This window comes from Glycine soja, chromosome 14, assembly GCF_004193775.1.
Source record: "Glycine soja cultivar W05 chromosome 14, ASM419377v2, whole genome shotgun sequence".
In the NCBI taxonomy this organism is placed as follows: domain Eukaryota; kingdom Viridiplantae; phylum Streptophyta; class Magnoliopsida; order Fabales; family Fabaceae; genus Glycine; species Glycine soja.
The window spans coordinates 28411176-28435582 of NC_041015.1; the positions used below are offsets into that span (position 1 = coordinate 28411176).

At 32.5% G+C, this 24407-nt stretch overlaps 1 long non-coding RNA gene across 1 annotated transcript; it reads right to left on the minus strand.

Moving 5' to 3' along the window:
* Positions 1-371: 371 nt before the first annotated feature.
* Positions 372-22567, minus strand: LOC114384417. Its single transcript, XR_003660676.1, has 12 exons — positions 21937-22567; positions 21724-21820; positions 21526-21638; positions 21193-21285; positions 20193-20234; positions 20012-20093; positions 19738-19846; positions 19406-19539; positions 16785-16865; positions 16498-16611; positions 16297-16407; positions 372-793 (listed from the first exon to the last, which is right to left on the minus strand). It is a non-coding gene; the product is annotated as an uncharacterized LOC114384417 (long non-coding RNA).
* Positions 22568-24407: the final 1840 nt, after the last annotated feature.

The following is a 24407-nucleotide window of genomic DNA, read 5'->3' on the forward strand; positions in this document are numbered from 1 at the left end:
ATTTTATATTTGGATTATGGAATAGTCTATCTCATGATCTTTAAAAATGAAATGTCATATCATCTAAACACTTTCCTTATCTTACTTTTGGTTATACTGTTTATCATCGGTTATTTTTTTCTTTTCTTTTCTCTTATTATTTTTCCTTTCTTTCTAATGATTCAAATTTGTAATTCTTCTTCTTTTCTTTTCATCTTTCTTGTTTAACAATGTGTTTAGATGTCTAATTAGTCAACCTAAGAATTGAAACCAGATACACATTAAATTAAATTCTTTTTTATTTCCTTCTTTTGCAACTTTTTTCTTCATGTTTTCTCTCATTTCTTTTTCTTCTTATTCCATATTACAATCATTTTTAACTAAAAGTTAAAACTACCTATTTTAAAATTTTTAAACCAAATACCGCCCATTTTGAAATTGTGACACCCTTCACCCCACACATATATATACTAATAATAAAAGGAATAGGAATGTGAAATTAATTAAAAGTTTTAAAACACATTTAAATAAAAACATTTCACAAGGGTGTAAGACTCGCATTCATTTTTCTAACATCATAATAGAACTTGTCCAAATAAATAATAAAATTATCTCGGCTCAAAACAAGATCGTCCAAAACTCCAAAGAATGAACTAAAGACTAAGCATGTAAAACAAAATGATAAAAAAAAACTACATGCCCAGAACTTCATGCAAATAATACAGAAACTCATGCCCCAATGTCACATCTTATTATAGCATTGTGTTCCAGCATCCTCTAACATGAGGTTCTCCATAGCCATCCACCTAACCATCTGCTCCCACGAACACAAAGTTCAAGATCATAACAGGATCCATACACAAACAACACACAAGGAGTGAGTTATCACATTCCTAACTAATAGAGAGAAACGATACAACATAGATATACATATCTTGAAATACAACTTACTTCAACACAACTTACGTCATTCCACCACTTATCATGTAACATCACATCTAAACACTACACGTCTCACACATTTTCACATCATTCACGTACTCATGAATGAAAACTCAATATCACACAACCAATCAATACACAAACATTATGCAACAAATATACTAAGACTCAATCCTATATACAATGTGGTACCGTGTCAGTGAAAAATCTCATCGGGCGCCTAGGAGTACATGACAAGACAAACCACACACTGGTAAGTCAAGTCACTCTCACTAGGTAAGATCATAGGGAGACCAAACAGGGTCACTCTGTTTTACGAGAACGCTCCAACCATTTGGGATTAGCATAGGCTTTAAGGAACATTCAAACTGAGTATATTTACCCCCAAGGTCTATACTCTAAAGAGTCTGTCAGGGTCTCTCCCTCTTGATTCAGGTCCAACCAAAAAACATTTTAGCATGCAGACTCTAACTATGAATTGTACAAAACACACGACTCTTCAATTGTACTCAAAATAATTTTAACTCGTCGCGCCTCAAAGTGATTAAACTCGTCAAGTTCCCACAGTGGATCCCATCACAATACTTGTCGCGCATTAACTCGTTGCCCTTAAAGGGTCTTGCAGTCGTGTGATTGTACGGTTCATGGCTCACAACTCAATGCACACAACATCTCAATACACGTGTGATCTCACAATTTATCACACATTCAATTTATCACTTACACACAATCTCAATCACAATTTCATGATCCCAATATAACAATTTATCACACTAATCTAGTAAATCTTGTCCAAGACACAAACAAATTATTCAAAAATGATTCTCACAACATGGGGAGTAAAACCCCTCAAAAAATTTCACATAGTCCTATCAAAATTAAAGGAATCAAAATCATAGGTAAAAAACATGAAACATCTAGCGCGCTCAATTTTATCAACCAATTCGTATCAGGACATCAATTGGTTTGTCAAACACAACAATCTCATAATTATAATTGTAAAGGAAGAATTACAATACAATAAACATCTCAAAACAAATCCCAATTTAACCCTCTAAGGATCCCTACACATGTTCATTCTAATCTCAAATGTGATAAACTCATCCCTTACCTCTAAGTAGGCTCACATATGTAGTCCGGCAGTGATAGCGGCATCTCTAATGGTTCCCTAAAATTCCTCAAGCTTTTCCTCTGGTTGCTCGGTAGGGTTTCCAAGCATTAAAGAGAAGGAAAAGGGATTGAAGGTTCCATTTCATTGTCTCCGTGCGAGGAAAATTTCTCTTTCCACACACATTATTACGCAAATCCCAACAGTGAAAATGTGTGGAAGTGAGTTCCAAACATGGGGTTCAAATTTCACAATAATCCAATGATTAACGACTTTGGGATCGTAGTTTTACTAGAATAGGTTTGGGTGTATACGGGAAAAAAAAGCTACGCGCGAGAGATATTTCTCTCACCTTAGACATTATTTCACAAATTCCAATAGTAGAGATGTGGGAAAATACATTCTGAACCTAGTATCAAATTTCACGATAATCTAACGGTTGATGAGTTCGAGATTGTAGTTTTAATGGAACGGGTTTGAGTGTATGTGGGAAAAAGAGAAAGTTTTGGAATAGGTGAAGGGAAAACGGATTTGAGAGGAAGAAAGAAGGTAGAGACGTATCATAAATGTAAAAAATAACCTAATATGTCTCTATTTATAGTTAGGGTACTCTCGACCTATTATTTAATTTATTTTATAAAATAAACTCAATTTTATTCCTTATCAAATGGAACATTATTTTTATTTTCTAAGAACTTATATATATATATATATATATATATATATATATATATATATATATTATTTACCTTAAAACCATTATTTTAATTGATAAAATTACTTCTTCCTATTTATTTAATTACAACAACATCATTATTTTTTTAAAACTCTATTTATTTTTAAATAAAATCTTTTTTAATTTATTTACAAAAAATGGGGTGTTATAGAAATTGGTCTTTACATGCCACCCATTATTTACCCCACTTTTCCATTTTTTATTTAGAGTCCTCTCATTCTTTTTCATTTAATCTCCAATCCTTGTTAATTTCTATTTTAATTTATGATTAGCAAAATTTTAATATGACTTAAATATATTTTTGGTCCCTATAAGTTCATTCTTTTTCATTTTTAGTCCTTGTAAGTTCATTTTTCGAATTTTAGTCATTATATATTGGTGTTTCTCCAATTTTTGTTCTTGTAAGATATTTTTCTCATTTTTAGTTTTGTAAGTTTGTGTTTTTCCAATTTTGGTCCCTATAAGATTATAATTTTTTCATTTATAGTCCTCATAAGTTTGTTCTTATAGGGACCAAAATTGAAAAAGTGTAAACTTACCGGAAATAAAAATTGAAAAATGAACTTACAGGACTAAAAACATATTTAAGCCTTTTAATATTACCTATCATTTTGAATTTTTTTATCTACCAATTAACAATAAACCAAATTTTAAGAATGATTGTAATATGATTTAGAAAAAGGTCAAGTCATAAGATAAAGTTTCAATGATAACAATCTAACAAGAATTAAATTGTATGTCTTCTGAAGTTAAGTTACTAATGGTTTGCTTTGAGAATATGATCATAAGAACATGACTTAATGATATACATTGGAACAATTCACAAAGAACATGGATCAAGTTAGGAACTATCAATTTGAAATAAACAAACATTCAACAGCAAAGTCTGCTCATCAGAAGCAACTTTATCAAGACAAAATTTAATATAAAAAAACATATTAGATTGGACATGCTTCCAAAAAATCAAAGTGCAATAGTGAACAAAATAAAAAGACACAAGAAGGGGTTGAATTGTGTCTTAAATAATTTTTGGTTCCATTTAAGAATGTTTCTTTATGTAGAAAGAGATTGTTAAGAATAAAGAGACTTTCTGAGGCCAGAAAGAAACTTTATCAATTTATGGAAAAAGGTTAGCTCAGAACAAAACTTCAAATCTTTTTATTAAAGACACAAGTCTTTCTTTGAAATCTTCCTTGCAAGATATTCTTAATCAGTTCCTTTGGTTAACCTATAAAAATAATGTTTAGTAATTGATTAGAGAATAAAAGTGAGTGTGAAGGAAGAAGATATCACAACAAATTTATACTGGTTCACCCTAAATCACAATAAGGTTATGTTCAATCCTCACTCAAACGAGTCAGATTTCACTATCATAACTTCAATTGCACTGGCACACAACACCACAACACCTTAACTCAAGGTGTCAACAACCTAGAACTTCACCCAAGTCTTAGAACAATAGTTGAAACCTTAATCAATGACATTCCCACTAACTTAAGATATACACAGTTGTTCCCTCACCCCAACACCAATACTTGGCCCTAGATTGGAGACTTTTCTCAATTTTACAGCTAAGTGGTTTTATGTGAATATATTGCACAAACACAGATTCTTCCTATACTAGGAGGTTTCCACTTAGGAATACAATTCTCACTTCTCAGAAGGAAACTTTATCATTTTTTGAAAAAATGTTAGTTCAAAATGAAACTTCAAATATTTTGATTAAAGACACAAGTCTTTCTTTGAAATCTTCCTTGTAAGATATTCTTAAACATTTCCTTTGCTTAACATTGATTAAAAAATAAAAGTGAGTATGAAGGAAGAAGAAAATAACACAACAAATTTATTCTAGTTAACCCCAAATCACAATAGGGTTATGTCCATTACTCACTCAAACTAGTGAGATTTCACTATCACGACTCCAGTTACACTAGCACACAACACTACACTACCTTAACTCAAGGTGTCAATAACCCCGAACTTCACTCAAGTCCCAAAACAACAACTTAGACCTTAATCAATGACATTCTTACTGACATATACACAATTGCTCCCTCACCACAACACCAACACTTGGCCTTGGATTGGAGACTATTCTCAATTTTACAGTAAATGGGTTTTTTGTAAAGATACTGCATAAACAAGTGGGTCACTCTCACAGAGAGGTAGAAACATATTTTCTCACATAAAGAAGGCTTGATGTTTTTAGTTCTTGCTTCAATAGAGTTGCTTACTTCGAATGGTAGCTTGGACCTCCTTAAGAAGGCTTTCAACAAACTATTTGTTGGTTGTAGGGACCACACTATCAATTTATTATAGAAGTTCAAATATTGCTAGCTGTAACATGCTCTATCTGAATTTAAAAGTCATTCTAAACTTTTCATTCTGAAGTGTAGTTTAGTGAAACATATATCAAAAAGATTTTCTAATAGGTTTGTTAAGTAGAAATCTTTGATTTTGTAGCAATTTGTCTTGAATGAGGATTAATGATGTGTCTTGGTAGTTGGTTCAACTTTATTCTTCTTCTCAAATCATCACAAGTTCCTTTAGTATTAATCCTTTAGTGCTTGTTGTTTGCAATAGTGATATTTTATCCTTTATTCCAAAATTATTGTCTAGAGATGTTTATGTTTTTAAAGGTTATTTAATTTATGCAATTTGAATTATTTAGGAACATAATTGGTCTCTAGGGTATGATATCTAGACTTTTGAGTCCATGATACTAGTACATAGGGTACACTTGCCCTTGTGCAACATTATTTTACACATCACTTTCTAATGGAGACTCTATTCAGAATGTAACATACTGTACATACAGCTTCTACCCAAAAAATAATTTTGTATGCCAAACTCACTTAGTAGTGTTCTAACCATCTCTTGTAAGGTTCTATTTTTCCTTTCCACAACACCATGTTGTTGAAGTGTTCTTGGACAAGAAAAATTGTGGGAGATACCTTTTTCTTCAAAGAAATGTTTGAATAAACCATTTTCAAATTCTCCCCTATGGTCACTTTTTATAGAGATAATTTTTAAATATTTTTTCATTCTGAACCCTCTTACATAAATTTCTAAATGCATTAAATGACTCATCCTTATGAGAAAGGAATAAAACCCATGTAAATCTAGAAAAGTTATCTACTATCACAAGTTCATATCTCTTCCCACCTAGACTTAAGGTTTTGGTAAGGCCAAAAAGATCTATATGCAATAGTTCTAGGACTTTCTGAGTGGTTATTGCATTTTTACTCTAGTGGTTGGATTTGGTTTGTTTTCCTTTTATAAATGCCTAATAGACTCTGTCTTTCTCTTATTTGATTTTGGGTAATCCTCTCACAAGGTCATGTTTGAAAAGTTTAGATAGAGTCTTCATGTTGAGGTGTCCTACCCTTCTATGCCAAAGCCATTTGTCATTTTCAAAAGCTACTAGACGTGATTGTCTCGATAGAAAATGCTATAAAGGTCTCTTTTTAATCCCAAAGAATAGGACTTTTCCCGTAGATGCTTCTTTAATCAGACAAGCAGTAGCTTCAAACTTAACTTCATATCCATTGTCACATAGTTAACTTTTGCTTAGAAGATTATGTTTTAACCATTTCACATAATAGACATTTTTAATCTGAGCTGAGTTGGGTTTACGAATTTTGCCAACTCCCTTGATGATGGCCTTTTTGTTATCTCCAAAGGTTAAAGACCCTCCATCCTTCTTTTTCTCAAGGTTGAGGAATTTTCTTTTGTCTCTAGTTATATGCCTGGAGCATCCATTATCCAAGTACCACAACTCTTTGTTGTTGTTGTTGTGGAGGAGGCATTCCTACATTAGAAAGTAATATGATCTTAAGTACCCATAGCTTCTTGGGTCCTTCTTTGTTAGTCATCTTTATGAAAGGAACATTTCTCTTTTTGTAACATTAAGTGGTTAAATGTCTCCATTTGTTATAGTTAGAGCATTTCCTTTTGGCCTCTTGATTTTTAATAGGCTTTTGAAATACTTTCCTTTGCTTCTGATTTAATCCCAAACTAGTTTTATCAAGTAAGCCTTTTTGGTCTCCAATTAGTCTATTAAGGTTTTTGGTTCCATTTACAAAGTTAGGAATGTCTTTAGACAACTTCTCAACTTTCTCTTTTAAAACTTTGTATCCATTTGCTAGTTGAGTTTGATAAAAAAAGATAACTTATTTTTTATCCTATATTGCCTTCTTTATTTATTAAGAAAGCTTGAAATGAGATTCTTCTAAACAATGATTTATTTTGAACAAAGCTTAATTGTTTATTCTAAGTTTCTCATTTTCTTTCTGAGCATCAGAAAGTTGTTCTTTCAGAAAGATACATTTTTGAGTTAAAGAGTGTGAACCATTAAGTAGATTATCAAAAGCTTGTTCTAATTCTTTGTAATTTGAAAAGACCATTGTACTTTCAGAGTTAGATACATGTTCATTTTCTGAATATGCCATTAGACAAATATTTGCTACTTGTTCTTTTTTTTTTTTCGAGGATGAAGATTCTAAATCATCCCAGATGGTTATCATTGCTTTTTTCTTTTGATCTCCTTTCTTTAAGCTTTTCTTTAGAAAGGGACAATCTGGTTTAATGTGACCAAGTTTTTGCATTTATAGCATATAATATGTGATTTTGAACTTTCTCATTATTGAAGATCTTTTCTAAATGATAATCTTTTTGTCCTTTTCTTTTTCTGAGTAGTCTTTGTACTCTCTTTGTAAGGAAGGCTAGCTCATCTCCATCTTCTTCAAAACCTTCATTATCACTTTCCTATGATTCTGCTATTGAACTAAGCGCCTTTAATAGTTGACTTGCTTTGGTTTTCTGAGAAACCTTTAGAGGGTCTTTGGTAGGAGAGAAGTTTATGATTCCCAAGAATCATAGGTTGGGAAACTTAATTGCCCATGTTTGGTATGTATTTTAAAAAAACAACATTCCTCGGAAAGGATGTTTCCCAGGAATGTTTTTTAATTAGTTTCCCACATAAACTTTCCCATGGGGGAAGGTGGGAATCATACTTTCTCTAGTTTAATTTTTCTTTTTCTACAATAAAATCATCATGTTATTCTTTATTAAATTATATAATATGGTTAATAATTAAAATAATTTGTAACAATATGTGTATCTCTTTGATTCCTAGAAAACTTATCTAAAGATTCTCAATGGTTAACCAAACAAATTTTATTCATTCCCAAGATTCATGATTCTCAAGAATCATGATTCTTGGACATGAAAAAACTTCTCCCGTACCAAACACCCCCTTAGTGCAACAACTTTTCCTTTAGGAAATTGTAGCTCCTCCATAAGTTATTGCTCATGAACCTTTAGTGAGCCTATTAGTTTATCCATAGCCAAATTCTTCAAATCTTTGGCTTCTTGTATTATTGTGGACTTTGGTCTCCAAATCTTTGGTAGGCTTCTTAAGATTTTTTTGATCTTTTGGTGTGTTGTGTATCTTTCTCCAAGAGCATTTAGTTCATTCACTATGGCAGTGAATCATTGAACATGTCTTCAATGGATTCTTGTTCTTATGTCCTTAACATCTCAAACTTGTGAGTTCATATATTAACCTTGTAATCGTTTGCCTAATCTGTTCCCTCATGTGTTGTCTTCAGAGTGTTTCAGATATCCTTTATTGTCAAACATTCTGTAACCTTTTCATACTTAGATATGCTAAGTGCACATGTTAAAATGAACCTTGTTCTAGAGTTTAGAAGGACTCTTGCTTTATCTTCTGAAGTCCATTCTTCTTTGGGCTTCTCTATCTCTACTCATGCTTGAGTTTTTTCCATGGGCTTGTATGGACCAATTTCTATGGTGTCCAACAAATCTACATCTTGTGATTCCAAAAACAACTTCATTTTGTCTTTCTGGTAGTAGTAATCTTTTCCATCAAATCCTAGAGGTCTATTTGTTGAAGAACCTTCAAGTATGAGCACTGTTTGAGCTTGTACAACCATCACTTCTTCTAGGTGTGCTCAACCTAAGAGTTAAGCTTTGATGCTAATTGAAGTAAATAAAATGACACAAGAAGAGGGTTGAATCATGTCTTAAATAATTTTTTATTACTTTTAAAAATGTTTCTTTACTCAAAAAGAGATTGTTCATAATAAAGAAACTTTTTGAGGTCAGAAGGAAACTTTATCAATTTCTAGAAAAAGGTTAGTTCAAAATGAAACTTGAAACCTTTTCATTAAAGACAAGTCTTTCTTTGAAATCTTCCTTGTAAGATACTTTCAAACATTTATTTTGCTTAACTTATAAAGACAATATTTAGTAACAAATTAGAGAATAAAAGTGAGTGTGAAGGAAGAAGAAGATAATGTAGTGAATTTATACTAGTTCACCCAAATCACAAGGCTATGTTCAATCCTGACTAAAACTAGTGAGATTCCACTATCACAACTCTAGTTACACTGGCACACAGCACCACAACACTTTAACTCAAGATGTCAACAACCCAGAACTTCACTTATGTCCTAGAACAACAACTCAAACATTAATCAGTGATAGTTCCACTAACTTAAGATATACATAGTTGCTCCCTCACTAAAACACCAACACTTGACCTTGGATTAGAGACTTTTCTCAATTTTACAACAAAGGGGTTTTCTGTGAAGATATTGCACAGACACAGATTTTTCCTATACTAGGAGGTTTCCACTCAGGAATATAGTTCTCACTTCTAATAGATTTACAATATAAGCTTAAGATGGAAGTGGTTCACTCTCATTAGAGAGGTAGAAGCATATTTTCTCACAAAAAGAAGGCTTGATGTTTTTAGTCTTGCTTTAATAGAGTTTATTGCTTCGAATGACAACTTCAACCTTCTTAATAAGGCTTTCAACAAACTACCAATTGGTTGTAGGGACCACACTATCGGTTTGTTGCAGAAGTTCAAATATTGCTAGTTGTAACATTCTTTGTTAGAAATTAAAAGTCATTCTAAACTTTTCATTCTGAAGTACAGTTTAGTGAAGCATATATTAGAAATACTTTCTAATAGCTTTGTTGAGTTGAGATCTTTGATCTTGTAGCAACTTCTCTTGAATGAGGATTAATGATGTGTCTTGGTAGTTGGTTCAACTTCATTCCTCTTCTCAAGTCATCACAAGTTCCTTTGGGATTAGTCCTTTAGTGCTTGTTGTTTACAGTTGTGATATTTTATCCTTTATTCCAAAATTTTGGTTTGGAGATGTTTATACTTTTAAAGGATAACACTTATCTTGCATCCTTGTATTGAGAAATCTTCAGATTCTAATGAATCCTCAGAATGTTACTCATGTGGAAATTTGAGAGGAACTTAATAACTTCATCAATAGTTGCAAATTCAATACTTCATATGATACCTCAGAAAGTGTATCATATATATAGCTTGATTCTCCCTAGTTTCATTGTAATGAGTATCTAGCTTGCTTTGAGATTTGATGTAGATAAGATATTTCTTGAACTCAATCAAAAGTAAGTTTAGACTAATGCAGGAAGTCATTTTAATACGTGTTTCTGATGTTGCTTCATTCTAATATATATCTTAGTCTTCCATTAATTCCTTGGTTTGAAGCTTTCTGAGAGTTCTTTGTAGTTCCCAACCTTGATACCTTTAAAGAAAAGCTTTGGTCATCAAAACATGCTTCAGTTTATCTTTTGAAGATTTCTTGTAGTTTGTTTCCATTATGAAATTTCATTCTAAACACATCAACATACTAAACTTGTCTTTATTTGTTTACTAAAACACTAGCAAACAAGTTAGTCTAGATATCTATCTCCATCATCCTTATATTTTGCATGACTAATGCTTTGTTATCATTAAAAATAAGGATGTGGATTCAACAAATATGACCAAAATTTTTGTATGATTACAAGCATTATTAAAAGATGAACTTGATCAAAAGTTAGTAACATTTGAGGCTAAAGTGGATCAACTAATCACTAGAAGAGGGGTTGAATAGTGACACTAAACTGACTTTACCTTTTAATGCATAATCAACACACTACTTTTGATATATGGAAGGAGAGAATTCTTCTACAATTAGGGTGGATAGACATAGACTATACTATAGGTGTTAGTTGCTATTCATTAGTTTGGTATTGAAATTTTGCAAGAAAATACCAATGTGCCTCCAATTTATTGTTCTTTTTGTAGAAATTGTACATATTTCCCTTATTGTGTGATTTTATAGAGTAGAAACTCCATTTTTGTGACCTAATGTTGAATCCAACTCCGTTTTAGGCCAAAGAAGAGAAGGTAAAAGCTGCTGATGACTCGCTTAGCAAGGCAAATTGGCTAAGCGAGATGCATCCGCTTAGCGAGGCATCCAGCTCGCTTAGTGGATGGGAAACCCTAGAAGAGGACAAGTTAGAGATCTGCACGGCCAACATGCCCAGCGAGGACGTCGTCTCTTCTCGTGCTTAGCGCACCCATGCTCGCTTAGCGGATTTTCACTTACTCTCGCTTAGCGAGACATGCTCGCTAAGCAAGTCTTCAGAAGTTGAAGAGTCCAAGAGCCTTTAAAACACTAAAGTTGACGGAATTTCAAGGGAGAGCCAAGGAGATACTATAGAGAACAAGTTGAGAGCAGCAAAAAGAGCTTAGCTTTGTGAAAAATAGAGAGATTTAGGGTTGAGAGGCTAGAGAAGACATTCTCCACCATTTTCTTCCATTTTTCTCTCACCAAAAATAGTTTTCTTCTTGTTTTGTGAAGCTTTACTTATAATGAAAGGCTAAGCCTCTTTGTTGGGGAGTTACTACTGAATCTCTTGATGTAATACTCTTACTATCTGTTTAATGTTATTTCTCTGTGTTCATTGCTTCTATCTATGCTTATTTTACATGCTTGTGGCTTGATCACCCATTTGAATGTGTAGTTAGGCTTTCTAGTATTGGAAAATGCTTTAAAACCTTAGAACTTGATAGAGCAAGCTAGAAATTTATATGTCTAGGAATGGAGTGAAGTGATCTAGTCTATTTTACACTGTAGGCTTAGTGCAACTTTTTTAGAACAAGTTTGTTGAGAAATCAAGAACAAAGACTAAAGAAAGTTAGGCTCATTCATGTGAGGAATCATGGTTTGAGTAATTTCTCAGTGTAAAAACACTAGGATAACGTTAAATAGAGAAAAACACGTTTTATACAGCAAGAGAAATTCAGTAGGACACTCCCCAACGCTTTTAACTTGATAGTTGTCATTTTTGTTATAGCTTTAAATATTCTGTTTTTGTTCAAATAGATTTTATAGTGCAGAACTCAACATTTGTTTTATTTCAATCCTTATAAGTGTTTACATGTTGAATATACATGGTCTAGGTGAAATAAATTCCATGTGGATATGATACTCGATCTTATTGTTTTATACTACTTGTGCGAATCGGTACACTTGTCGACCAACAAGAAGAATAGGGAAAGATGAACCACTTACAATCACTAATGAAAGTAGTTCAGCTGCTGTTGCACTATGAGCGGTGAGAGCGATCCAACCGGCTCAGCGTGATGTTCATTAAGACCAAAATCTCGGCTATGATATGTGGTTTTGTTGACCAACATGAAAAGGTCCTAGACTTGCTTAAGGCTATTGATGACCAGTTCATCACTTCAAATAAGGCTTTAGCAAAAATCTTGATCATGAAGTTCTCCTCTCTTCGGCTCATCAGTGTGAAAGGTGTGCGTGAGTACATAATGCAAATGCGAGACATTTCAGCTCAACTTAAGAAGTTGGAGGTTGATATGTCTGAGCCCTTCCTGGTGCACTTCATTCTGAACACCCTTCCATTAGAATATAGACCATTTAAGATTTCCTACAACACACATAAGGACAAATGTTCTATCAATGAACTAATGACCATGTGTGTTTATGAAGAAGAAAGGCTTGAAATGGAGATGAGTGAGAGTGTATTATTGACAACTGCTTGTGGGAAGAACAAAACAACTAAGTCTCAAGCTAATCAGACGGGGAATGGTAAAATACCACCTCAAGCTGATATTAAGGTGACAAAGTGTTTCTTCTGTGAGAAGAATGGACACTTGAAGAAGAATTGCCCTAGATTCCAGAAATGGCTTGAGAAGAAAGGTAAATTAATCTCATTAGTATATTATGAATCTAATATGGCTAGTGTTAATATTAACACCTGGTGGATTAATTCTGGATCTACAATCCATATTGCAAATTCTTTATAGGGTATTCAAAACCTAAGGAAACTAGTGGGAAATGAGCAAAGCATTTTATCAGGCAATAAGCTAGGATCACCTGTGGAGGCTACTGGAACTAGCATTTTAACTTTAAGTAGTGACTTTATTTTGAAATTAGAAAGGACTTTTTATGTGCCATGTTTTTCTCGAAACTTGATTTATGTTTCTAGACTCATACCTTTTAGATATTCCTTTAATTTTAAAGACACATCGTTTGAGTTATTTTATAATTATGAATGTGTTGGAAATGATATCTTGTTTGATGGTCTTTATCTTCTTGGTTTACAAAATGATGCCACTTATAGTTCAATGCATATTTAAACTGGTATTAAAATGTGTAATATTAATGAGAATTCCTCTATGTTATGACACCAACGATTAAGACATATCTCCATTAAGATGATTAAAAGGTTAGTGAAAGACGAGGTACTTAATACTTTAGATTTTGCTGACTTTAAGACTTGTGTGGACTACATTAAGGGTAAGCCGACCAACATGTCTAAGAAATGTGCTAATAGGAGTTCAAGCATATTAGAAATAATTCATACTGATATTTGTTGTCTAGGTATGGATGCACATTGTCAGAAATATTTTATCACATTTATAGATGATTAGTCACAATATATGAATGTTTATTGTCAGAAATATTTTATCACATTTATAGATGATTATTCACAATATATGAATGTTTATTTGCTTCATAACAAAAATGAAGCATTGAATGCCTTCAAAGTCTTTAAGGCTGAAGTTGAGAACTAATGTGGCAAGCAAATAAAAATAATGAGATCAGATTGAGGTGGAGAATATTATGAAAGATATACTGAGAATGGACAAACACCTGGTCCCTTTACAAAGTTTCTTCAAGAACATGAGATTATTGCCTAATACACTATGTCTGGTTCTCCAAATGGTGTTGCAGAAAGAAGGAACCAAACATTATTGGACATGGTATGAAGTATGCTTAACAACTTCAATCTTCCTAAATCCTTGTGGGCTGAAGCACTAAAGACGATAATGTATATATTAAACTGTGTTCCAGCCATGGCTATCCCAAAGACACCTTTTGAGTTGTTTAAAGGTTGGAAACTGAGTTTGACACATATGTGCATTTGGGGTTGTTCGTCTGAGGTGAGAATATATAACTCACAAGAGAAGAAACTTGACTCGAGGACTATTAGTGGCTATTTCATTGGCTATGCTGAAAGGCCTAAAGGTTATAGGTTTTACTGTCCATATCATATTAATAGGAGGAATCAATAAATGTCAAGTTTCTTGAAAATGACTTGATCAGTTGGAGTGATCAATTGAGGGACTTAGGTTCTAAAAGTGATCATATAGAGTCTCAACTTTCCACATTAAGTGAAAGATTAGTTGTAATTCATATCCTTCATGTTCAAAGGGATAATGAACAACAAATGACTAGCATTCCACAACCTGTTGTTGATAATCTAGTAGATCAAGTTGATAATCAAATTCCTGAAAATGATGAACAACCAGCTGAACAACATGATCCACAAGAAAATATTGATGCAACAATAAGGAAATCTACTAAAGTAAGAAAACCAATTATTCCTAGTGATTATATTGTATATTTGCAAGAATATGAATATAATATTGGAGCTGAAAATGATCCTAAAACTTTTGAACAAGCCATGAGTTGTAAAGAGTCAAATTTATGGTATGATGCCATGAAAGATGAGATGAATTCCATGCAGAGTAACAAAGTTTGGAACCTTGTAGAGTTGCCTAATAGGGCAAAGGTCATTGGCTGTAAATGGGTCTTTAAGACCAAAAGGGATTTGCTAGGCAACATTGAGAGATACAAGGCAAGACTCATTGTTAAGGGATTTACTCAAAAAGAAGGAATTGATTACATAGAGACTTTTTCTTCTGTATCTAAGAAAGATTCTCTTCGTATTATCTTGGCATTAGTTGCTCATTTTGACCTTGAGTTGCAAGAAATGGATGTGAAAATAGTCTTTCTTAATGGTGATTCAGAGGAGGAGATTTATATGAAACAACCTGAAGGCTTTTCCTCAAGCAATGGTGAGCATTTGGTTTGTAAGCATAAGAAATCTATACATGGTTTAAAACAAGCGTCCTATCAGTGGTACCTTAAGTTTCATGGGATAATTTCTTCATTTGATTTTGATGAAATCCCTATGGATCAATGTATATACCACAATGTCAATAGGAGTAAAATATGTTTTCTTGTTTTAAATGTAGATGATATTTTACTTGCAACCAATGATCGAGGTTTGCTACATGAGGTGAAACAATTTCTCTCTTAGAATTTTGACATGAAGGATATGTGTGATGCCTCTTATGTCATTGACATTAAGATTCATAGAGATAAAACTTGAGGTATTTTAGGTCTATCACAGGAAACCTATATTAACAAAATTTTAGAGAGATTTCGGATGAAATATTGTTCACCAAATGTCACTCCCATTATGAAGGGTAATAGGGTTAATTTGATCCAATGCGCAAAGAATGACTATGAGAGGGAATAGATGAAAAACATTCCTTATGCTTCAGTTGTTAGAAAGCCTCATGTATGTTCAAGTATGCATAAGGCTTGACAATGCTTTTGCAGTTGGAATGTTAGGAAGATATAAGAGTAATCCAGGTATTGACCACTGAAGAGCTACAAAGAAAGTGATGAGATACCTGCAAGGGACCAAAGATTACATGCTTATGTATAGACAGACGGACAATCTGGATGTGATTGGTTATTCAAACTCAAACTTTGCTGGATGTGTTGATTCTTGCAAATCAACATATGGGTACATTTTCATAATGGCTGGTGGAGTTATTTCATGAAGGAGTATTAAGCAAACTTTGATTGCTACTTCTACCATGAAAGCTGAGTTTATCTCTTGTTTTGAGGCTACATCACATGGTGTATGACTTAAGAGTATCATTTCTGGGCTGAAGATAGTTGATACTATTTCAAGGCCTTTGAGAATTTTTTGTGATAACTTACCTGCTGTCTTTATGGCTAAGAATAACAAAAGTAGAAGTTGAAGTAAGCACATTGACATTAAGTACTTACACTACAAGAAAAATGACCTATACCTATAGACAAAAATTGTCACTATAAATAAAAAATCTGTAGGTAAATGTATGATAAACTTTATCCTACGGACGTTTCTTCCGTCAACTTTGAGGGGGTGTATAATGACGACTAATTGTTTGTCACTATAGGTTTTACCTACTATGTATAGTGTGTAGGTAAAAGTCATTAACTTCTACTTACATCTCCTAACTGTAGGTAAAAGTCTTTAATATGTATCTATCATCTTCAATTGTAGGTAAATGTTTAGATCTTAGAGAGAGCTTAGAACATACATAATTGAATGTGGGCAGTGCAGCAACCCAACGATCCTTCTAGCTCCAACTCCAACTAGCTTTGCCAAGTAGTTCATAATTACCTAGGCCTTGGCTAGAGCAGGCCCTCCACTATTTTTCATAAGATATTCATATGATTTTAATTAGAACCAAGGTGAAACATGGTAATGTGACTACTACTCATGATTAAGATTAACCTACCTGATGAGAGAAGGCATATGCCATGGTTCTTTCCCTCTTGACTGTTGCTTCTACTACTCATGAGGTTTGCCAATTGGATAGCACCATATTACTAAAGACACCAATAGCAATCACCTTTGCAAGCATCAAATGGAACTCAGCTCATCCACAAAAATTAGACATAAATTTCAATTCTTACTATAAAAATCATTGTCTATCTCTTTGTTGCTGGATATGTAAAATACTTAATTGTAATTTGTAAGTAATAACATACTGACAGACAACAGTTATTGTGTGTACAAACTTACTTGTACTCTGATTCATCTTGTATGAATGCATGAAGTGCCTCAACTGCTAGGGAGAATGACATAATCAAAATAAATAGTTGTCTACACAAGCAACAGAACAAGAAAATTCAAGATGTTAGTGCATATGATGTAATGTACCAAACAGGAGAAAATATTGAATTAAGTTTGCCATAGTTAATTCAAAACAATGTCATACATAATTCTTTTAGCCTCATACAAGCAGTCATTTAAAGACTCAACATTGTAAAATTCAAACCAGAATGTCATGTATTATCCCTTCTTTAACAAACTAAATTGCCCTGGTAAAATATATATATCTTTGGGCAACTCAATATAGTTAAACATGCCAATTTAGAATTTTTTTTTACCATTTATTATGCAATATCATTTAGCATTTTACAAGATTTTTATGAAAAATAGTTCTACATAAATATAAAAATTCTGTTTTGTGGATATTTACATTCGGGATAAAAATTACATGTCAAGTTGTCAAAAACCTCTCAAAAGGAATCAGACTTGATTTGTAATCAACTGTAACACTATAATCTCTACAACTTACTTTTACTTTGGTTCCAGCCAACATATATATCAGCCAATAGACCAGCATATATATCAACTAATATATATGTCTGCCAATAGACTAGCATCAATAGAGCATAATAGGTTGGACTTAAGTGCCTAATATTTTAGTGAAGTTAAAATATTTAGATTATGAAAAATGTAAAGTTGATAAGTTTTTGTTTTAAAAAAGTATTTGCTAATTATATAAACAAATTGAAACTGAACTTGAATATTTTAATAAAAAAGATTTCAGATTTGAGATGGAAAAGAATGTGACTAAAATAGGAGACATTGAAGATAGCAATTATAGATGCTTCACAACACTAACATAGGTGCCTAAAAAAAATACCAATACCAGGAGAGAGAAAAAACAAACATAAAGAAAGAAATAGTAATTAGCTCTACTCAGCAAGTAAATATCATAAAAGAATGAAATAGTTCTTTTCCATCATCAGTGAAAAAACCGCACTTGCTCCGACAATTTTTTTGTTCTGTACATTGTGTCCATACACGATAATATAATTGATTAATAACAATGGATTTTCTTCCCAAAATTGGAATGACAGACATATATACATTGAATCGTGTTTCATTTGGCATTATATTATTTGACAATTTTCAAATAAAATGGCACTGCAACATGTAGGCTCCTGCAGCCATATTTGCTAGAAAATTTGAGTGGAATAAAGATAACAATAACATTTTTTTAGGGAAAGAGAACAAGAACATAAAATCATTTAATTGTAACTACCTAATAAGCATAAGGTGTGAATATAATTGGTAAACGGGTCAGCTCATGCCGTTTAAGATTTGTTACAAGTTATCCGTATTTTAATTGGTCCACATTGTAACGGATTAGGCTAGAATACGAAATAAATTATTTTTATTTTCTTAATTTATGCCTGCTAGTATTCTTTATATTGATTATTACAAATATTTACTTATTTATTAACTCATATAAACTATTTTAATTTCGTTCTATCATTTTTCTATTTAGTCTGTCATATCTTCCTCATTTTCACATCTTTTTGTAAATATAAATTTTTAATATATAATAAAAAATAAAAATGTGGACAGACATGTGCTTGTCTCTCCACTAGTTTATTAGAGAAAAAAATCATTAGAGCAACAAAACTAATTAAATATAAAAATTAGACACCAAATTAACAAACAGAACAAGATTGCAATACAAGCTGATTGTAATTTCTGATGTTTGGTTTTGTTTTTCTTTCGTCCAACTAAAAAAACACACAAGCGGATTGTAGCCAGCCCGGCCCACTAGTCTCCTATCAAAGTTTCAGTTGTTTTAAAACGACGACGCATATTTTAGAATTCTACCTTTCGTATTGATTCAAACTGTATACTATATTTTAGACAAATGTTTATTACTTTGATGTTTAGCTCTCATTGAAGGTTTTACTTTTAAATCTTAATTTACAATTCAAACATTTATTAGTTAACATAGAAAATATGAGATTTGAATACATGCATGTTAATTACTTGAAAATCCTAACATTCAAATAATCCCAAATTTCCAAAGAAGGATACAAGTTTGACAACATCTCTAAATAATTATTTTAAAAGTGTCTAGTCATAAAACATAGTTTAGTTTGACACTAGTTTTAATTTAGCTTAAATTTAGTTCGACAAAAAATTAAACCAATTTAAATTGAAAAAAATATGTATAATTAAATGAATGATTTCTTTAAGTATATTTTCCCCAATATCAATGAATGTTTCGCTCTTTATTATTAGAAGATATTTATTAGTTCAACAAATAATGTGAGCAACACCCCAAGATTCACTCATTTCATTCTTCTCTATTTTCGCCACCAATAATTCCAATTGCAAAAAGGCAACTTGGCATGCACAGACTCACACAAACATACATATTTGAAAACAGCAAGGTGGCAGTTTTGTAAATTAAAAGTGAAAACTGAAAAGGAAAAAAAAGTAAACAAAATGAACTCAATAGCTTTTGGTTTGAAATATCTAAAGAAAAAAAGAAACAAAATAACATCTGATTACCAATATTTGTTGGATTAAGTAAGGAGTCTAACCGGTATAGTTATGAGTTTCTGTACACATTGGTGAAGTTGACCTTAAGAGATGCTTCTATGCCTGCTGATGTAACTTCCAACATCCAGGTTGCAGGATTATAACCTTCTTTGATCTTAGGAACTCCTTGAATAGCCTACATCAATCATGCACTATAGTGAATATGCTAAGTTCCCAATGCTACAGAAGCATCATATGTTATATGTGTTAATCTTGTTTACACTAAATTCGCCTCATAGTACAGAATCAGATCAGAACAGTGGTGGCCTAATGGACCAGCATATATTTGCTCCCCTGCCAACTTTAAAAGTAACATCCATTAATGTAGTCTTACCGGCACCACTTACACCCATCAGAGCTGTTAGTACTCTTGGCCTAAAGACACCACTAACACCCTTCAAAAGTTCTCGACGTTCCTCAAAAACTCCTTGCTTTTTCATTTCCTACAATCAAATAAACACTCAAATATATTTTAAATATAATCAATACCATACAAATAGAAAGATTACATTTTTTAAAAAAAAATGTGTAAAGTACATGTGGCATGTCTAAAGAATATTTGATCTCATCAAATGTGAGAGATAGAGGTTGAAAAGGAAGAACCATACCCTTCCTTCCACTTCTGTTAGCTTTATCATCACTAACTCTTCCAGAAAAAGATCTGGATGATAAGTTTGCTTCTTCTACAATCTTTGTTTCAAAATCATCATCAGATTCAATTGGTTATGAACATAATAAAAAAGCTCAAGCTAAAAATTTAGAAACTATAACTAGAGCTCAAGGACTCACCAAAAGAGATTTTTCCATTTGGTAACTGAATCAACTCTTCAGCTGTTGAAGCATTTCTCTCAATCAAATTCTCAATTAATTAAGGATATTATAAGATAAAAATAATTAATGCATCAGACTTTTAGAAAAGAATCTTATAAAAAAAAAGGACAAACAATTGAGTAAAAATAATCTTATACATAAGAAAGGAGGTAGTATATTAAGATCTCAACTAGAAATAAAGTTAATATAATCCTTATAAAACTAAGCCAATCCTAGAAGCCAGTTTTTTTGAGATTGATTAATCCATAAACTCATTCTAAGAGCGCAATCCATTTTTGTCTTAGTGAACATAAAATAAATCAAGAATATCATGCAAGCGATAGATATTTTAACCATAAAAAGTTGCTACCCAAGAAGCTTGGCCAATTAGAAATCAATGTTAATATTATTGACAAAGTAAAACATCAACAATACAATTATTATAACTCCGCAAATGTTGATCTACAAATAATGTCTCACCAGTCACCATGTTTAACCATTTGTCATTCTGTTTATAATCTCACATGGTACACTAGTCATGATGCAGGGATTATTTCTCCTGAACACGATCCTGCATCTCTACTTTTACAGTTTAGTTACCAACTCCTTTATCTCTTTAAATCAAAATATATTGCACTAAGTCAAAACACTATAAAAAAATTGCAACATGAAATACAGAAATACCCGATAAACTCATGCATATTGAAGAACATGCTAAATAAGTTCTAGGATTAGCAAGTTAATGAAGATTCCAAATTTTATGTAATATATTGAAAAACAACTCTTATTGTACAAAAGGAATCCCGCATTCTGGACCGCATTGAATGGTCGGAAAAAATATAACCACTGAAATACATCTTCCCAGGAAATCCAATTTTCCTGCATTCTGCTGCAAATTATCTACAGTCGGCAACAAAATAGATGAACACTATTGGGCTAAAATTCTAAGCTTGTAGGGATATTAGCTTAAAATGCTTACAATTAGTAGACCAAGGAATTATGATTTAGGCTTTTTTGGGGTATCCGAGCTTGATGGTTCAGCTTTCCTCTTAATTCCCAGAAAATGCTCTACCTGAATCAATTAAAAAAAAAAAGATTTTAACAGAAAAATGCAAAGCTATTCCACGAAAGCACTTTTTCTAAAGCTTAAACACGTCCTAAATTACCTTTCGATCACCAAGTTAAACATTATTAACATTAAACATTGAACATAGTTACTTACTTCTTAGCATGCCAAAATCACTTTTTGCCATAATCAATTTAAATTTTTTTAAAATAGGTTCTGAATGCTGCCATAAATCAACTCTCTTACATCATCTTTGGTCAATTTCCTTCTCTCAAATTCAAACTCAAGTTTTGAAATGGGTTGAGTGGATGGTTCACAGTCATGTTCGCCAAGCCAGTGAAGTAAGGATCAGATAATGCCTGATATCACAAACATGACAGAAATAATGAAATATACTCTTAGGTAATTATCAATGAAATTATATATAGGTGATAGGAGATCAACCTCTTCAGCTGATGGAAGGTCTTTAGGATCATTAGGTAACTTTCCTTCTCCAACATAATTATAACATGCAAGAGTTTCGAAATACTCCAACTGTATGCTTTGAACATTGTCGTTGTTTCCACATATGAAAACTCCTCAGAAACACTAATAAATTGAATTCTTTTTTCAACAAATAAAGAAACGCAATGACATCGATTCAGAATAATGACTTACACAAAAACTTTGGTAAAAGCACTTGAGAAGACGCAAATTGAAATCCGTGTAATTTGAAAATCGAAAGGAGGCGCTCTTGCTCATCGATTTCCTCGAAATGTTGGCGCCAGCGATCCTAATCCCAATCCTTGTCGCCACCGCCGACACGGACGCGATCGTCAGCAGCGGCGTTCCCAAGGGACTTCCAGTAGGAATCGACTCGGTTGGCGACCTCGGAGAACTGGTGCAGCACGGAGTCTTAGCCGCTGCGTTTGGCGCCGGCACTGCGGTCGTCGGAGGAGGAAGAGGCGAGGCAGCGATAGGGGGGTTACGATGGGAACGAGAAAAGCAAGGGCGTCCATTGTGCGGGGAACGGAACGGCAAGCTTCTAGCGTCGGGAAGGTGAGCATTGGTGCGGAAATGGAAGAAGAAGCCATGAGAGAGAATGAAAGAATGGATATGTGTGTTGTTGAAGAAGAAGGAGATTGGGAATATACTGTGTGTGTTGAAAATGTGAAGTGAAGGCGATGGAACATGAGGCTGGGAACTTGGCTGTGAAAATTTGAGGGATGGATCTTCTTAGTGCCTCAATAGATTTTTTATTTTTTCTAGACACGAGGGGATAAGGATGAAATGAAAATTTTTATTCTTACCTTATCTTTCCTTCTCTTTATGAATCAATGTCATGTAACTTCCTTTTATTTTTATTGATCGGTTTGGGTTGCCATTCAAAAAGGTGAAATAGGTGGCACTAGACAAATTATTTTTTATCAATGTCATGTAACTTTCCTTTTATTTTTAGTCTTAAATGGATTATGTCAAAGAACATACATAAATAATTTGAAGTGTAGTTCTATTAGTCTTTCTTTAGTATATTAATAATTATTTTAATATGATAAAATAATTATTTTAATTTGAGAAAAATAGTGAAAATATTGTATATTATTGAGTTTCTGATTAACTTTCTTAAAATAATTATTTTAATATGTATTTGTTTTATTGTATTTTACTTACACTTTTGTTTGTAGGTAGAAACTTTTTAAATTTTATCTACACCAATGGACTGTAGTTACAAGTTTTATAGGATTTTACCAACACCAAGTAATCGTAGGTATAAGTTTTTTTAAATTTTACCAATACTAAGCATTTGTAAGTAGAAGTTATTTTGAGTTTTACCTACACTAAATAATAGTAAGTACAAATTTTTTAATTTTACCTATGACAAATAAGTGTAGGTATAAGTATTTTTTGACTTTTACCTACACTAATTTATGTGTGTAGGCAAAAACCTCCGTAGGTATATGTCATTTTTCTTGTAATGCATTAGAGAAAGAGTAAAAGACAAGAAAGTGGTCATTGAGCATATAAGCATTGAGCTAATGATCTTTGATCCTTTGACTAAGGGCATGCCACTCTTTAAGTTCAAGGATCATGTAGAGAAAATGATACTTGGTTCTACTTTATGATTGTATACATACAGGTTAGAGTTGAAATTCTTATATTGTGATATTTTCTCATATTCAGACGCACATTGATTTATTTGAGAAAATTTATGTTTTGGACCAAGAACAAACATTAGGTTTATTTATTAAGTTTTATTATCACATTGAATATACTACTTGGGAAATTGAATATATCACAATACATGGATGATATTACTCGTTATAAGAGGAAACACCACTATGATTCACATGTTCATTTCTTAAGGAAATTAAGCATTGACTTATTTTAGCCAATGAGTCAAAACGTTTGGACCAAATGGGAGAATGTAATAATTTTCTATTAAAAGCTTTGATTAACTCCTTAATAGTGGTTTGAACGTTTTGGACTTAGAAGGTCAAGTGCTCCATCAGTTTTGGAGTTGAAAGGCCAAATATTGATTGACATCAATGGGTGATAATGGCTACTAAATGCTTTCTTGATGGTAGAATGCCTATATGTAGAATATATGTTTGGTCCCTAAACTCACATCTCTCATTTTCGTCTGATACACCATTTACAGAGGGAGAGTGAGAGCTTGGAAGAACTAAAACAAAACAACTCTTTCATGGCAATGACTTGAGGTATATTTTTTTTTGTTTTTCGTATTTGTTATTGACCTACATTTCGTTTTGTTGTTTGTAATATCACAGGTTTGATATTTTAGTCTTATAGGTCTTGGTGGAAAGAAACAGGGTGGTGCTTCCTACATGGAGACAAAAACAAATAAGAGGAACCAACTAAGTGCATGTTTGGTTTATAGTTAGAAATGTTGCAACACACGTTCCAATACAAATCCAATGAATAAATGCAAAATGAATTAAAAAAATAAGAGTCCTAATCCATTGACAAAATTACTTTTATATCAAACATGATTTTACAATTACAAACCAAACATGCTCTAAGATGGTGACGCCTCCTATTATATACATGTTCGAAACAATCATGCAAATAAATACTTTTTTTTACTCTAGTATGATATATTTTTTTAATACAAAAAAACACTAATCAAG